This window comes from Ranitomeya variabilis, chromosome 1 (assembly GCF_051348905.1).
Source record: "Ranitomeya variabilis isolate aRanVar5 chromosome 1, aRanVar5.hap1, whole genome shotgun sequence".
Lineage (NCBI taxonomy): Eukaryota > Metazoa > Chordata > Amphibia > Anura > Dendrobatidae > Ranitomeya > Ranitomeya variabilis.
Window position 1 is genome coordinate 847,404,865 of NC_135232.1, and position 17,874 is coordinate 847,422,738.

At 42.8% G+C, this 17,874-nt stretch overlaps 1 protein-coding gene across 1 annotated transcript in view; it reads left to right on the forward strand.

Moving 5' to 3' along the window:
* The first annotated feature begins 213 nt into the window (after positions 1 to 213).
* Positions 214 to 17,874, forward strand: part of EREG (epiregulin) — a 77,584-nt gene continuing 59,923 nt past the window's right edge. The window contains exons 1-2 of the mRNA XM_077276578.1: positions 214 to 445; positions 4,625 to 5,081. The gene's annotated coding sequence lies outside the window, so the exon portion shown is untranslated. The remainder of the gene's footprint in view (positions 446 to 4,624; positions 5,082 to 17,874) is intronic.

The following is a 17,874-nucleotide window of genomic DNA, read 5'->3' on the forward strand; positions in this document are numbered from 1 at the left end:
GAAAACAGGTTTCTGGGTGATTGAGTTAAACAATGTATTGGTTAATTTTTGCAAAAAAAACTTGCTGAAGGTGTGTACATACATTGTGGTCACTGTGCATTCTTTTGCCACAAGATTTTCAGATTTATATATTTTAAAATAATTAGAAAGCCATATATCATTCCCTTTACACTTTACAAATACTTGTTACTTTGTGTTGCTAGATCACATAAGCCTGTGAGTGTAACATGAAATAATGTGGAAGAGTTCACTGGGTATGAATACTTTTTTAAGGCACAGTAAATGCATATAGATAAAGAAACAAAAGGGAAATATTCCATCTGAGAAGCCAAGTAAAAGAGGAAGAACAAGGGCCTCAGTTTGCATACATAAAAGATACAAGGCCCATTTATTATATTTGGTCACACCGGATGACAACTTCCGCATTTTGTCTGATAACAGTCAGGTAACTTTTGCCCTTTATTTTTTAATACTTGTAACGACCACTATTCTAACTTGTAAAAAACGACCTTATACTCAAGTATGAAGAACTGCGTCAGGAGCCTAATATACCTCTAATCTTGACCTTGAGGTAGTTCACTAGTCGGGCACTACATTAGTGTATTACACAAGAAATCCTTTTAATTCCAGCTGCAACATTAGACGAAAGGTCATAAACAAAACTGTAGTCTCATCGTCCATTTAATCTTCTACACTTTTCTCTGCGGTTATTAAAATAACATACTAATTACAGAATGTCTCTGTCCATACAAAGGTTAAAGGGAGATTTACAATAGTACAATACACCATATATTAATCATAAAGCAAATTCTATCATTTCTAGAAAATGGGGGTTAATATCAGTAAGTTACATGATAGATTGCCCCTCTGTTCTTGGCCTAGATTAGAGAGGAAGACTTCTCAATTACATTAGCTCTATGTAGTAATTCATACATGGTAGACATTAGTACCAGGAAAATGTTTTAATGCTGAAACTCAGCTGTGCTCAGTTTAGATGTTTTACTTTGCTGAGTGATAATCTGAAATATTTTATAATTTTTTTTTTTTGGGGGGGGGGTATTTCTTTTTTTTTTCAAAAATTGAGTTGTCAGAATAAAGCCATTATGGTGATCAACCCAGATCTGGCATCTTTAAAACCCCTTCCTGACATGCGCTCCCTGCGTGCTTCCGTTAGGACAACGAGATAATATATTTGTATTATTAAAGCAGCCCAGATTTCCAGCTAGCGATTTTTCATGTTAAGGAGGCTTGCTAATTTTTTCATTTAAATTCCGAAGCCAGCCACCTTCTCTTTCTATGTATCGCCATCGGAGAAAGGGGCTGGCTTAGCTATTGCAATAAACCAGATAGCCTCTTGACACACTATAGATTATAAGGTTGGAAGAGGACATGGGCCAATCAAATCCCTTTCATAATCCTTAAGTGTTTGCTAAAGCAAAAACTCCATGAGAAGGATTCTAATTGCCGCATAAACAGGGAAAAATTCCTTTCTGACTGAGAATTTAACAGTTACAATAAATCCCAAGATCAACGTCCCATCACAGAATCTAGTAAACCGTAAAATTGTAAAATTATTATATTCAAAAAGATATCCAGGCCCTCTTTGAACTTGTTCAATGAATCGACCATTACAACATGTGGTAGCAGAGAGTTCCATTGTCTCAATGCTCTTACAGTAAGGAATCGTCTTCTGAAGAGACACATTTGATTTCTCACATTTTCATCACCACTTATTCTCAATCTATGCAAGTCCACCATTCCACTGTTGTCCCCAGATCTTAGCCTGCTGCTGCTCATTATTGTACTTCTACTTGTGTAACTACAGATATAAAGTACTATGGCGTGCATATAGGGTTTGTATACAGATGATGAGTTAATATATACTTACATAGGTAATACGGTTGAAAAAAAAGACAACTTTCCATCAGGTTCAACAGAGCTATGGGAAAGGGTGAAAGGGGAAAAGTTATATGTACAACCACTATACATGATCTGGTCTCTCCCAGAAGAGCTGATCTTTCTCTCGTTGTCCCAATAGAAGGACCAGATTCTCAGAAAAATGTGGGAATGGAGAATAGAAAATAATTACATTAGTGAGTTAAGGTGATAAACCAGTCTAAAATATGTATTCTTAGAGCATGCTTAAAACTGTGGTTACTAAGAATTGACTGAATTCTCTATGGGTAGTGCATGCCAGAGAAATGTTGCAGCACAGGAGAAGTCTTGAAGACGGAAGTGTGAGGTTCAGATTATAGAGGATGTTAGCTTAGCATCATTATCAGAAAGAAGAGCATGGCTAGGATGATAGACATAGATGATGAAGGAGATGTAGGGTGGTGCACAACTGCGCAGAGCTTTGTGGAGGAGAATGAGAAGTTTATATTGTACTCTGTAGTGGATGGACAACCAGTGCTATGACTGGTACAGAGTGGAGGCATTGGTGTAGCAGTTGGACAGAAAAATGACCTTGGCTGTTGCATTCAGGGTAGATTGGAGAGGAGAAAATTCAGTAAGAGTGAGACCCATTGGTAAAGACTTGCAGTATTTCAGACAAGACTGAATCAGAGCTGTAGCTAGTTTTTGCAGATTCTAAGGTAGGAACAGGTCAGATTCTTGAGATGCTTTTGATGTTCAGGTGACGTGAGTGAGCGAGTGATAGGATATAGAGATTAGCGGAAATATAATGCCAAGACAGGCACATAATGCTTGGCTGTTATGGTAAAACCATCCACGGAATGGTAATATTGGGTTTAGGAAAGTAAGGAGATGGAGGAATCACAAGAAGTTTAGTTTTGGAAAGATTCATATCCAAATAGAAGAATATATTGTTAGAGACAGCAGAAAGACAATCCCTGGTGTGGTGAAACGGGGTCAGTGGGTGCTCTCGTTCGCTGCCCTCATGTGCTGTCCCATTTCAGCTGTCTCCCCCCTGTGTTCTGTCTCTCTCACCCCTGTGCGCTTTCTCTCTCCCCATCTGCTGTCTTCTCCTCATCTGCTGTCTTCTCCTCTCATGTCATCTCTTCTTTGACCTGTACCCCATGTGCTCTCGTACACAGTCAGACACAGACAATTTTTAAAATGAACTTTCAATTGTGGGAAAACCCCTTTAATGTAACCGGCTTCCTCTGCCTGTAGGCATGTCGCACATCTGCCGCCAGGATCAGCTGAATGATTCACTAAATCAGACCGTCGCCATCTTTGTGCAGACAGATAGTGGCGGTCACATTAAAACTGCGCATGCGCTCCTCCTGTACAAAGATGGCGGTGGTTAGTGAATCATTTGGCTGATTCTGGCGGTTGTGGCGTGTTCGCAACGGTGTTTCACTGGTGGTAGCGCACAAGAGGCTGCAAACGGCGTATACAGTGGGTGTGGGTGTGGTGGGTACAGCGTATACAGTGTGTGTGGTGCGTACGGAGTATACAGTGTGTGTGTGGTGCGACGGTGTTCCACTGGTGGTACCACGCAAGAGGCTGGTATGACCAGCAGTTTCCATAGAGACACCCATCACTTGGGTGTCCCAATATGGCGGTCGGTGAACTTCTGCCACTTGGAATTCTGGGATCCGGACACATCTGGATGGAACAGGATGTGAAGACATTACAAGGTAGGTATATATTAAAGATTATGCTCCTGTATTGCTTCCTTTAGAAATAAATAATGTCTCCTTAGTTCCCCCATCAGTGACCCATTTTAAAGGTAATTATGTCCCTATAGTGCACTTGTAAAAAGTAATTATGCTCCCTCAGTGAACTTTTAAAAAGTAGCAATGTCCCCTAAAGGCTCTCTTAAAAAAGTAATTATGTCCCTTCAATGCCATCTTTTAAAAGTAATTAAGCCCTCCGAGTGTACAACTAACATAGTAAAATTGCCACTTTTCCACCCCAGAATTTTTTTTAACTTATGTTAGCAGTTAGCACAACAACGAAGCCCTCTTCTTTAGTTACCAGCAATATGAAGATGCCACAATACAGTGATCTCATTGGTCCATCTGTACGCGGATGCACTGAGCATGCCCCCTGCCAGGTTAGATGGAGAAAGGTACGGAAGGGAATATAAAGCTTCTTTCATTACCATCAGCTTCAATTGTAGAGGTGCACTGTGGATACCGATACAATAGAAGTGGTGCTCAATGGGGCATTCGGTGGGCCCATTCATGTAAGTGGCCCTAGATCTGCTGCCATCTATGCCCCCTGCTAGCCTTTCTACTGTCAGACACTTAAATTAAGACAAGTATGTTAGTAAGTTCTAAATATTTCAATTTCAAACACAGCTAAACATACGGTAATTCTAATGGACAATCACATCAAAGTGAAAAAGACAGAGAAACAGTACAGAACGTGAGGAGCTGCCTGGTATAGAATGATGGAGACCCATCCTCTTCACTTAGGTGATTGGCGCAAGTTGAACTTGATGGACCTAGGTTTTTTTTCAACCTATGTAACTATGTAACCATGTAAGTGCAGAGAGTCTGGGATCAGTTCTGGAAAACCCATGTTATTATTGCCCTACAGTCTATAAAAAAGTGTTGGGGGATACTTTGAAAATGTGGGTCATCTGTTCAGTAGCTTCTTTGAAATCTAACTTTATCATTTTTCACTAATTGGAAGTTTTTGTTTCTTTTAGATGCAAAAAGTCAGCCCCCAACCATCATAGATGTAATGCAGAGGAAACACTACAACGTGTCAACATTTTGGACTGATTTGCTTTACAGCAGAAAGAACAAAAAAGAGCAAATAATACAAGCAATTGAGAAACTGGCTGTTTGTAGACATAATTTCACCAAGCAGAACTCATAAACTGTTCATCAAACATGGCACATGCTTATTGCAGAAAATGTCAAAACGTTTCTTGTTTCAGTTTCTAAAAACTCTGAACCTAGATCGGATCGTTTCGAAATGAAAAATTGCTCTTAACTGTTACCCACCACAGTGTTAGATGTCACGGCCTAGTAAGGTTTAAGATGTGAATAGGCAACACTAGTTTTCCATGAGACAGTCATGCAGGGCTTCAGCTATCTCATCCAGCTCTCTCCCTGCCACAAGTATGGACTTAGCAGCGGACAGTGAGGAGGTGAGCCCAGGTGAGTCGCCCCTATACTTCCTTGGATGCCACTGACAAAAGCTGCTGTGGCCTCTAAGCAGTTTAACAGAGGGAGTTTATGATATGCTCATGCCCCGGGGCTGCCTGTGGGGGGGTCTTCATATGGTGCTCTGATTAGGTATTCACAATGAAGACTGCTGACAGCTCACTGATCCCTCAGTGAATATAGAATATAATAAAATTGGCACTCAACTTAGGTATCTTTGATGCAAAATATTTTTTAATGAAATCCAGAAGTAGTACAATCCTCTGAGGGACACATTCCCACTAAGTTGAGTGCCAAGTTTATTATATTCTATATTCACTGGTTTGGGGCCCTACTTGAGCACATACTCGATTGTGCCACGGTTTCTCTGATCAGTCAGCGACCTGCCCCCTATTTTACATACTGGATATAATATGAATTGAAGAAAAAAAATCACATTAAGCAGGCAGGCGTCAGCGGCGGCACATGCATTGCAGCATGATTGCATCTATAATGTGCATTAAATAATTTTATTTGGAGATATACATTTATTTTGAAAATAAAAATCTTTCTCAAAACGGCGCCGGCCGTGTCTGTGCAGTAGCATCTATTGGCGATCTGAGAAATGCTACTGCACAGACGCCATTTTGCTGGAGGAAAAAAATTTGTCTCTACCAAGATGGTCCCGGCGGCTCCTGCACAGTAGGAGCTATCAGATCGCCAATAGATGCTACTGCGTAGACACGGCCGGCGCCATTTTCATAAAGATTCCTAAATAAAATAATTTAATACACATTCTAGATGTGATCATGCTGCAGCACAGACACCGCCGCTCCTGCCTGCTGAATATGATTTTTTTTTCAATACATATTATACTCATTATATAAAATAGGGGTCAGGTCAGTGAGGGATCAGTGACCTGTCAGAAGCCATACTGGTGAATACATAAGCAGAGCACCACATGTAGACCCCCCACAGACTGCACGGGCATATCATTAACTGAAAACTGAAAATAAAGATTAAACAACAACCACAAGATGGATTTCATCAACCAAGGTATCATTGTAATCAGTATAAGGCCAGCCTCACACTAGCGAGTTTTATGGACGTATGAGCGCATAAACTACGTCCGTAAAATACGCATAACACACGGCCCAATGATTCTCTATGTCCCAGCTCCTATCAGCCGTATTTTACTGATCCGTATCATACGGTCTTGTACGGCCGTACAAAATCATAGCATGCTGCGTTTGTCACCGTATTGCGCAAAAAAATCGCCAATGAAAGTCTATGGGGGCGAGAAAAATACGGATTACACACGGACCAGCAATGTGACCTGCGAGAAATACGCATCGGTGTTAGAGAGAAAAGCCGGTTCAATTGCCGGCTTTTCATTTCTCCTTCCCAAACCCGACATGATATGAGACATAATAATAATAATAATAATAATTTTATTTATATAGCGCCAACATATTCCGCAGCGCTTTACAACTTATAGAGGGGACTTATACAGACAACAGACATTACAGCATAACAGAAATCACAGTTCAAAACAGATACCAGGAGGAATGAGGGCCCTGCTCGCAAGCTTACAAACTATGAGGAAAAGGGGAGACACGAGAGGTGGATGGTAACAATTGCTTTAGTTATTTGGACCAGCCATAGTGTAAGGCTCGGGTGTTCATGTAAAGCTGCATGAACCAGTTAACTGCCTAAGTATGTAACAGTACAGACACAGAGGCTATTAACTGCATAAAGTGTATGAGAACATGATGGAGGAACGTGATTATGTTGTTGTTTTTTATTAATAGGCCACACAGGGATAATTAGGTTAATGCGTTGAGGCGGTAGGCCAATCTGAACAAATGAGTTTTTAGTGCACGCTTAAAACTGTGGGGATTGGGGATTAATTGTATTAACCTAGGTAGTGCATTCCAAAGAATCGGCGCCGCACGTGTAAAGTCTTGGAGACGGGAGTGGGAGGTTCTGATTATTGAGGATGCTAACCTGAGGTCATTAGCAGAGCGGAGGGCACGGGTAGGTTGGTAGACTGAGACCAGAGAGGAGATGTAGGGTGGTGCTGAGCCATGGAGTGCTTTGTGGATGAGGGTAGTAGTTTTGTACTGGATTCTGGATTGGATGGGTAGCCAGTGTAATGACTGGCACAAGGTAGAGGCATCGGTGTAACGGTTGGCGAGGAATATGATCCTGGCAGCAGCATTCAGGACAGATTGGAGCGGGGAGAGTCTGGTAAAAGGTAGGCCAATTAGTAGAGAGTTACAATAGTCCAGACGAGAATGAATAAGTGAGACAGTAAGAGTTTTTGCAGAGTCGAAAGTAAGAAAAGGGCGAATTCTGGAAATGTTTTTGAGATGCAGATAAGAAGAGCGAGCCAGTGATCGGATGTGGGGGGTGAATGAAAGCTCGGAATCAAGGATGACTCCAAGGCAGCGGGCATGTTGCTTTGGAGTAATGGTGGAACCGCACACAGAGATGGCAATGTCGGGCAAAGGTAGGTTTGTAGAGGGAGAGAACACGAGGAGTTCAGTTTTTGACAGGTTCAGTTTCAGATAGAGGGAGGACATGATGTTAGAGACAGCGGTAAGACAATCACTGGTGTTTTCTAAAAAGGTCGGCGTGATAACAGGAGAAGAGGTATATAATTGGGTGTCGTCAGCATAGAGATGGTACTGGAAACCAAATCTACTGATTGTTTGTCCAATAGGGGCAGTATACAAAGAGAAGAGGAGGGGGCCTAGGACTGATCCTTGAGGAACCCCAACAGTAAGGGGAAGGTGAGAGGAGGAGGAACCAGCAAAACAAACAGTGAAGGATCGGCCAGAGAGATAGGAGGAGAACCAAGAGAGAACGGTGTCCTTGAGGCCGATGGAGCGGAGCATAGTGAGGAGGAGCTGATGATCCACAGTGTCGAATGCTGCGGAGAGATCCAAGAGAATTAGCATGGAATAGTGACCATTAGATTTAGCTGTTAGTAGGTCATTAGAGACTTTAGTGAGGGCAGTTTCAGTAGAGTGTAAAGAGCGGAAACCAGATTGAAGAGGGTCGAGAAGAGAATTATCTGAGAGATAGCGGGTAAGACGGGAGTGGACCAGGCGTTCCAGGAGTTTAGAGATGAAGGGAAGATTAGAGACAGGTCTATAATTAGCGGCACAATTTTACATTTACATACAGTAAACCATCTCATATCCCTTTTTTTATTTGCATATTCCACACTACTAATGTTAGTAGTGTGTATGTGCAAAATTTTGGCGCTGTAGCTGCTAAAATAAAGGGTTAAATGGCGGAAAATATTGGCGTGGGCTCCCGCCCAATTTTCTCCGCCAGAGTGGTAAAGCCAGTGACTCACTTGGCCACTCTCTTCCCACTCCCGTGTATCTGCCCTCAGTCACTGGCTTTACCACTCTGGTGGAGAAAATTGCGCGGGAGCCCACGCCAATTTTTTCCGCCATTTAACCCTTTATTTTACAAGCTATAGTGCCCAAATTTTGCACATACACACTACTAACATTAGTAGTGTGGAATATGCAAAAAAAAAGGGATATGAGATGGTTTACTGTTTGTAAACTATGTCTCATATCATGTCGGGTTTGTGAAGGAGAAATGAAAAGCCGGCAATTGAATTACCGGCTTTTCACATATATCGCGCTGAATTAAATATAAATACAGAATATATATATATATATGTGTCTCAATGACATATATATATATATATATATATATATATATATATATATACACTGTTTATATGTTTTAACGAACATTTGAGCACATAAACCCATTAGATGTCGGTTTTGCAAGCCTGCGAGAAAATATCACAGTACGGATGCCATACGGATTACATACGGAGGATGCCATGCGCAAAATACGCTGACACACCCTGCCTACGGATGACATACGGATTACTATTTTGGGGACTTTTCTGCATATTACGGCTGTAAAAAACGGACCGTATTTACATACGCTGAGTGTGACGCCGGCCTAATGGTGCTGACCTGACACTGTCTGTAGGTTACTGTGCACAATCCTGCTGTCAGGTTCCCTTTAATGTATAGAACTCATTGGAATGTCTTTTGTGGTTGTAAAGACCCAAACTGCTATCTTCTATGCTTTGTATAATGTTTATTGTTTTCCATTAAAAGATACTATGCAAAAAAAATAAAAATCAAACAATTTATTACATGTACACCAAGGTGTTGCAAAACAAAAACCTCATCAAGCAAAAATGCAAGTCCTCACAGAGCTTTGTTGAAAGGGAAATAAAGTTACTAGCTTTGGAATGCATTTTTGGTTAAAAAGACCCAAGACAGGCTGATCCTTAAGAGGATGGCAATAAACAAAAAAAAAGTTTGCACGGAAAAACAAGAGCACCCACCAGACATTTGCAAAACAATTAGATTATTCCTCAAACTGGATTCATTACAATAGAGACTCTTACTATTAATAATCCAGTACAATATCCATAAAACCACAGAAACCTCCACAAAAAAAGTCAGCTAACAAACAGCAACAAAAATGAAAATTGCGCTGGGCCCAATCCGCATGCTGTTAAGTGCAGTTTCACCCTCAAGATGGAGTCATTAGTGATATAGCCATCTAAGCTATTATATAGGGTGGCTCCATTGGCCCCAATGAGGTTGCCATGGCAGCCAGAAGCCTCTTAACGGCCCATTTGTGCTTTATTCGTTCTTCTATTAACCTCTTCATGACCTCGGCTTTTTTCGGTTTCGCGTTTTTGTTTTTCGCTTCCCTCCTTCCCAGAGCCATAACTTTTTTATTTTTCCGTCAACATGGCCATGTGAGGGCTTATTATTTGTGTGGGACGAGTTGTACTTTTGAACGACATAATTGGTTTCAGCATGTCGTGTACTAGAAAATGGTAAAAAAATTCCAAGTGCGGTGAAATTGCAAATCCAACACTTGTTTTTTGTTTGTTTTTTTACTAGGTTCACTAAATGCTAAAACTGACCTGCCATTATGATTCTCCAGGTCATTACGAGTTCATAGACACCAAACATGTCTAGGTTATTTTTTACCTAAGTGGTGAAAAAAAATTCCAAACTTTGCTAAAAAAAATAATAAAAATTGTGTAATTTTCTGATACCCATAGCGTCTCCATTTTTTGTGATCTGGGGTCGTATGAGGGCTAAAATTTTGCGTGCCAAGCTGACGTTTTAATGATACAATTTTGGAGAAGATGCGTTCATTTGATCGCCCGTTATTGCATTTGAATGCAATTTCGCGGAGACCAATAAAAAGTAACTCTGGCGTTTTGAATTTTTTTCTCGCTACACCGTTTAGCGATCAGGTTAATCCTTTTTTTTATTGATAGTTCAGGCGATTCTGAACACGGCGATACCAAATATGTGTAGGTTTTTTTTTTTTTTATTGTTTTATTTTGAATGGGGCAAAAGGGGTGATTTAAACTGTCATATATTTTTTATTTTTTTAATATTTTTAAAAACATTTTTTTTTTACTTTTGCTATGCTTCAATAGCCTCCATGGAGACTAGTAGCTGGCATAGCCTGATCGGCTCTGCTACATAGAAGCAATGCTCAGATCGCCCCTATGTAGCTGAATTACAGGCTTGCTATGAGCACCGACCACAGGGTGGCGCTCACAGGAAGCCGGCATCAACAACCATAGAGGTCTTCAATAGACCTCTGGTTGTCATGCCGACGCATCGCTGACCCCTGATCAGGTAACGTGGGTCAGTGATTCACTCATTTCCGGCCCGATGGCCGGAAGAGTGCTAGTTAAATGTCGCTGTCATTGTCCGAGGTCAGAAAGGGGTTAAGCCCTACCACAGGAAGAGCTTAAAGAGAATCTGTTAGCTGTTATGAACCTCTCCAGGTTCTGCTCCTTTCACCTCTTGCTTCATTCCACTGCACCTGTACTTCAGGTCCTGAGTTTCTATTTCCTGCATGCCTTTACTGCCTGCTGCACCAAAGCCTGGGCCCCATGTGCCCACCCAGGCCTGGGGCTTGGAGGATCCGCCTCACCATGTAAGCTGAAACATCAGCAAATGTTTGCTATGTAATCTGAGAGCAGCAGGATGTAGGGGATGAGAGCTTGATTACAGCGATGTGTCAGTTACTAAACTGCGAGCTGCTGTTTCAATACCATCATTGTTTTATCAGCAGGAGATTATCACTACAGGCAGGGCCGGTTTTAGGCAAAGTGGGGCCCTAGGCAAAGTTTATAATGGGGCCCCAAATGCTAACCTATTGCACATCACACAGAAGCATTTCGGTTGTATTTACAAGCGCAGATCTCAGGCCGCTAAATGAGTTTGATCGACAATACTGAAGTTGTTCAACACTTGTTTCGCGGCCTCTTTCCACCAGCTGAGGAATAATGATGGGACAGAACGATCACTAATAGATCAGAAACAGATCCCCATACAGTATCATGTTATCAGCAGCACATCTACAGTTTACGCTGGCGATGCGCTGCTGAGAACAATGATTTTTGTTCCAGCAAAAACAATCTGAATATGCATTTTACTTGTTTAGTAAAATACACCCCATAGTCCTCCATATATTATAATGTGCTCCACAGTCCTCCATATAGAATAATACACTCCCTATAGTCCTCCATATATTAAAATACACTGCTCAATCCTCCATGTAGCATAATACACTCCTCATAGTCCTCCATATAGCATAATACACTCATCATAGTGCTCCATATAGTATAATGCACCGCTATAGTCATCCATGTAGTACAATTCACTTCCCATAGTATAGTGCACCCCATAGTTCTTCATATAGTATAACGTATTCCCCATAGTCCTCGATACAGTATAATGAAGCCCACATATAGTATAATGCAGCCACCACCCTACAGAGTATAATGCAGCCACCCCACAGAGTATAATGTTACCCCCATATAATATAATGCAGCCTCCTCATAGTTTAATGCAGCCCCCTCATACAGTATGATGCAATCACCCCTCATAGAATATAAATATAATACAGCCCCCCATAGAATATAATGTAGCCCCGAATAGAATAGAATACAGCCCACCTCCCCATAGAATATAATGCAGCCCCATCAAAGAGTATGATGCAATCATCCCTCATAAAATCTAATACAGCCCCCCATAGAATATAATACAGCCCACCTCCCCATAATATATAATGTAGCCCCCATAGAATATAATGCAGCCCCCCATAGTATATAACACAGCCTCCCCCATAGAATATAATATACCCCCCATAGTATATAACACAGCCTCCCTCATAGAATATAATATACCCCCACAATAGTATATAACACAGCCACATAGTATATAACACGGCCTCTCCCATAGAATATAATATACCCCCATAGTATATAGCAAAGCCTGCATAGTATATAGCATAACCCGCATAGTATATAGCACAGCCCGCATAATATAGCACAGCCCATGTAGTAGATAACACAGCCCACGTAGTATATAACAGCACATGTAGTTTATAACACAGCCCGCATAGTAGTATACAGCACAGCCCACGTAGTAGTATACAGCACAGCCCACAGAGTAGTATAAGGCACAGCCCACACAATAGTATACAGCACACACAGCCCACACAATAGTATACAGCACACACAGCCCACACAGTAGTATACAGCACACACAGCCCACACAGTAGTATACAGCACACACAGCCCACGTAGTAGTATACTGCACAGCCCTCCCCACCCCGACAATGGCCCCACAGTCCAGTTAAAAAAAACAACACACTCCTCACCTCTCCTCGTGCCCGCGCTGCTCCCTGCTCCAGTCTCAGTGGCTGCCGCTACACTGCCTGGCATTCAGTGAGTGCGCGATGACGTCATCGCGCACCTGCAGTGTCAGAGGCAGAGCGGGGAATGATGGGAGAGGGAGCGTCGTCAGACGCTCTCTCCTCCATCATTGGATTGAACTGTTCCGGCATCATAGACGCTGGTATAGTTGAATGCGGCGGCGCTGGGGGGGCAAGTCGGCGCTGGCGCCGTTGACAACGGCACAGTGTGCAGCGGCCCACTACTGGCACCAGCCCTTCTGGCATTTGCCAGAACTGCACGATGGCCAATCCAGTCCTGAGTGACATCATCACTCCTGTGCCAGCGCACACTGCAGAGCAGCCTGTGCAGGATGCTGACGAGTGACAGTAGGTATCATAATTTTTTTTATATCACTTTTTTACGTTAATTACATTGGAGTTTTGGTTGCTGTGCAGACTGCAGTGTGTGATTGGTGTGGTAGTGCAGTTCAAAAAACTCATCAGTGAGCAGTGAAGTGTCTATATGGGAACACTTCTCCTGGGTGGCAGCACAGCTCCTATACTGTATCCTGACAGGGGCTGCTGTGCAGCGTCAGGACAGTGTCAGCGGTCAGGTGTCACATAGGAAGGTCCTGCCGCTGAACAGCAGCTGCCAGCCCAGGACACAGTATACATTATAACCATGAAGCCTTTTGCAGAGTGAGGAGGTAGGGCCATAGCAGAAGAACAGGAGAACATGCAGAGCGCAGGTCAGGTCAGTATAACACGCCTGACTGCTTCTGCCTCCGCAATTGCAGCTGAGAGCCGACATTACAATAGATAACACAAGGCAGTGCAGCGCTGGGAAACGCTCGCATTGCAGAACAGATAAGACACAGATACACTTATGTCTGCCTTTTCTGCAAAGCGAAGCACTGCCTTTTGCTACTTGAATAGTAAGTAAGCTACATTGTGGAACCAGCAGGCAGCAGGGGGCCCCTGGAGGAGTGGGGGCCCCAGGCAGCTGCCTGGTCTGCCTATGCATAACGCCGGCCCTGACTACAGGACTAGATGTCATGTGTCTCCTAGTCAACCTGATCTGTGTAACCTCGCCCTCATCACTGGCTAGGAGCTTTCTGTAAATGTAAAGTGTACACATAAAGCCACCAATCAGTGGTGTGGGCGGGGTTATACAATGCTCCACATTCTGAACACTCCTGGATCTGCAGCAGTGATTCTATCAAAATGACAGCATGCAGGACAGCAAGTGACACATCGCTCAAATCAGGGAGTGAACCGCTAGGGTGCATCATGCTGCTCCCAGATTACATAGCAAATACCTGCTGACAGATTTCCTTAACCCCTTAGTAAAGGAGCCAAATTTTAAAAATCTGACCAGTGTCACTTTTTGTGGTAATAACTCTGGAACGCTTCAGTGATTTTGAGATTGTTTTTTCGTGGCACATTATACTTAATGATAATGGTAAATTTAGGTCGATATGTTTTGTGATTATTTATAAAAAATATCAGAAATTTGACAAAAATGTAAAAAAATTAGCAATTTTCAAAATTTGAATGATTATCCCTTCAATCCAGATAGTCATACCCCAGAAAAACATTAATAAACAACATTCCCCTCATGTCTGGTGTACATCAGCACCATTTGCAAAATGTTCTTTTATTTTGTTAGCATTTTCGGAGGTTTAAAAATGTAGCAGCAACTTGAAGTGACTTTGGGGGTCCTATATATTGGAAAAACCCCAAAACGTATACCATTTTAAAAACAGCACACACACACACACACACACACACACACACTGAAAACTGTATTTTTACCACCTAAATGTCGCTGACTCTTGAACAGGTTACAACAGCCGGCAGACTCTAAGGCTGCTATTTGCTCATGAACTGCCATGGCAAACATCAGGACCACACAATCATGATCTCAGGGTGCCGGTGGGGATAAAGAGGGAGAAGCCACACTCCCTTAAACATTATTGACAGCAGCATCTAAGAGGTTAAACAGATATGGACGTGACAACACTGACCGTGGCTGATGCAGCAAGTTGTCAGCTATAGTGGACAGCCGACAGCTGCTGGATTGTCACCTGTATGGGGAGGATATTCTCTTATATCTCAGGTCAGTTAAAAGATGTCTCGGCGGTCATTAAGGGGTTAAACAGGAGAACGGTGACAGCACAGCACATTGCATTGCCATACCAAAGTCTTGCAGTATATTAAATCAGTGATCAAGTAACCTCATGATGAAATGATGAAACCTTCTAGTGGTGTAAAAAGTGATGCAACAGCATTCTGCATATAATGAATACGCGACATCTACTATTACATAAAAAATGAGGTAGTGTAAGGTGATCTCGTCAGATCGAATCTAACTCTATTAACCCCTCCATGACCTTTGGCGTACATTTAGATCAAAGGTCATGCCCCTGACTTTGATGTGGGCTCAGCGTGCGGCCCATGCCTGTCCCACACATGATGTGCCTTTAACAGCCGCCGGTAGGATCATGCTCCACTTGCGGCTGTTAACCAGTGAAATCGCGATGCCAATCACTCACAGGTAGATTTAATAAGCACCAGCCGGAAGCGCGTCGTTCATCTCGCCCCGCGATCAAGTGACGGGCTCATCGATGGGTTGTCTTGGCAGCTGGGGGTCTGCTGATGGCCCCATTCCTGTCATTACGATGATCCATCTGTGAACGCTGGCCATGGGAGATCATGATTTCTAAAACCCTGCTATGTATAGCAGGCGATCAGACGATCACAGCTTCAAGTCCCTAAGAGGACTATTTAATGCTGTAAAAAGTGAGAAAAAAAGGTTTAAAACATATGATAAAAAACACAAAAGTTCAAATCACACCCCTTTTGAAAATAAAACCATGAAAAAAATACATACATTTGGTGTCACTGCATTCAGAAATGTTCTACCTCTCAAAACATAAAATAAATTAATCAGATCGGTAAATGGAGTAGCGAGAAAAAAAAATAAACACGCTAGAATTGTTTTTTTTGCCGCTGCAACATTGAAATAAAATTCAATAAGAGGCGATGAAAACATCGTATCTATCCCAAAATGGTAATAAAAAATCACCTTAGTGTGCAAAAATAAGCCCTCACACAGACCCAATTCTGAAAAATGGAAACATTACAGGTTTGAGAAAATGGCAAAAAAAATTCTTACAAAGTTCTGATTTTTTTTTTCATCACTTAAATAAAAACACTATACGATTGTGATCTACGTACTCATACTGACCTAGTGAATCCTATTTGCAGGTCAGTCAGTTTTATCATTTAGTGAACATGGTAAATAATAAGCAAATTGCCTCTTCAGAGAGGAAGAGGACTGGAACTCTATAGCGCCACCTGTTGGAAGCAGCAATCCTACAAGTCACTATCGAGCCTTGCAATGTGACGTAGGATAAAAGCCAAACCAGAATCTCAATTTGCAGACACGGTGTTTCGGGGTATTGCCCATCGTCAGTGCAAAGTAGGAAAACTGATTTGGCCAGGTGAGAGGCTCTGGATTGGGGTCTAAGGGGTAAGGTTTTTCCTTATGGAGAGTGACATACCAGCTCTGGCATGCCAATGTAAGAAGGTTTATTCGCTGTGCATGGTAAATAAGAAACCTAATTTTTTTGCAATTTCAACACACTTAAAATTTTCCCTGCTTTCCAGTGCATCACATGATAAAATGATGAATAGCATAATTTAAGAGTATAACTTGTCCCGCTAAAAACAAGCCCCCATAAGGCTATGGGTAGGGAAAAATAAAAAAGTTATGGCTCTTGGAATAAGGGGAGGAAAAAACAAAAATGCAAAAGCAGAAAATTACAAAGTCATGAAGGGGTTAACACTAGTGTTGAGCATTCCGATACTGCAAGTATCGGGTATCGGCCGATACTTGCTGTATCGGAATTCCGATACCGAGATCCGATACTTTTGTGGTATCGGGTATCGGGTATCGAAACAACATTAATGTAATAATGTGTAAAAGAGAGAATTAAAATAAAAAATATTGCTATACTCACCTCTCCGACGCAGCCCGGACCTCAGCGAGGGAACCGGCAGCGTTGTTTGTTTAAAATTCGCGCGTTTACTTGGTTACGTGAAGTCCCGGCTTGTGATTGGTCGCGGCGGCCATGTTGCCGGGACGCGGACCAATCACAGCAAGCCGTGACGTAATTTCAGGTCCTTGCAGGATTTTAAAATTACGGTCCGGCGTTGTGATTGGGCGCGTCGTGGTCACATGGGCGACGTAACCAATCACAAGCCGGGACGTCACGGGAGGCTGGACACGCGCACATTTTAAAATGCGCGCGTCCAGCCTCCCGGCTTGTGATTGGTTGACCGCGATGCAACCAATCACAAGCCGGGACGTCACGGGAGGCTGGACACGCGCGCATTTTAAAATGGGCGCGTGTCCAGCCTCCCGTGACGTCCCGGCTTGTGATTGGTTGCGGCGCGGTCAACCAATCACAAGCCGGGAGGCTGGACACGCGCGCATTTTAAAATGGGCGCGTGTCCAGCCTCCCGTGACGTCCCGGCTTGTGATTGGTTGCGGCGCGGTCAACCAATCACAAGTGTGTACCAAGCTCACAATCAAGACCTGAGCCTCGCAATACATCAAAAAGTGCCAAGCTAAGCCAAACTACAGGGTTGAAAACATCATACTTCTGTATACATATAAATAAGTGTACAATTTGGACACGCGCGCATTTTAAAACGCATTTTAAAATGCCCGCGTGTCCAGCCTCCCGGCTTGTGATTGGTTGACCGCGCCGCAACCAATCACAAGCCGGGACGTCACGGGAGGCTGGACACGCGCCCATTTTAAAATGCGCGCGTGTCCAGCCTCCCATGACGTCACGGCTTGTGATTGGTTAATGGCGGCCATGTTGCTGGGACGCGGACCAATCACAGCAAGCCGTGACGTAATTTCGTCACGGCTTGCTGTGATTGGTCCGCGTCCCGGCAACATGGCCGCCCTGACCAATCACAAGCCGGGACTTCACGTAACCAAGTAAAAGCGCAAATTTTAAAC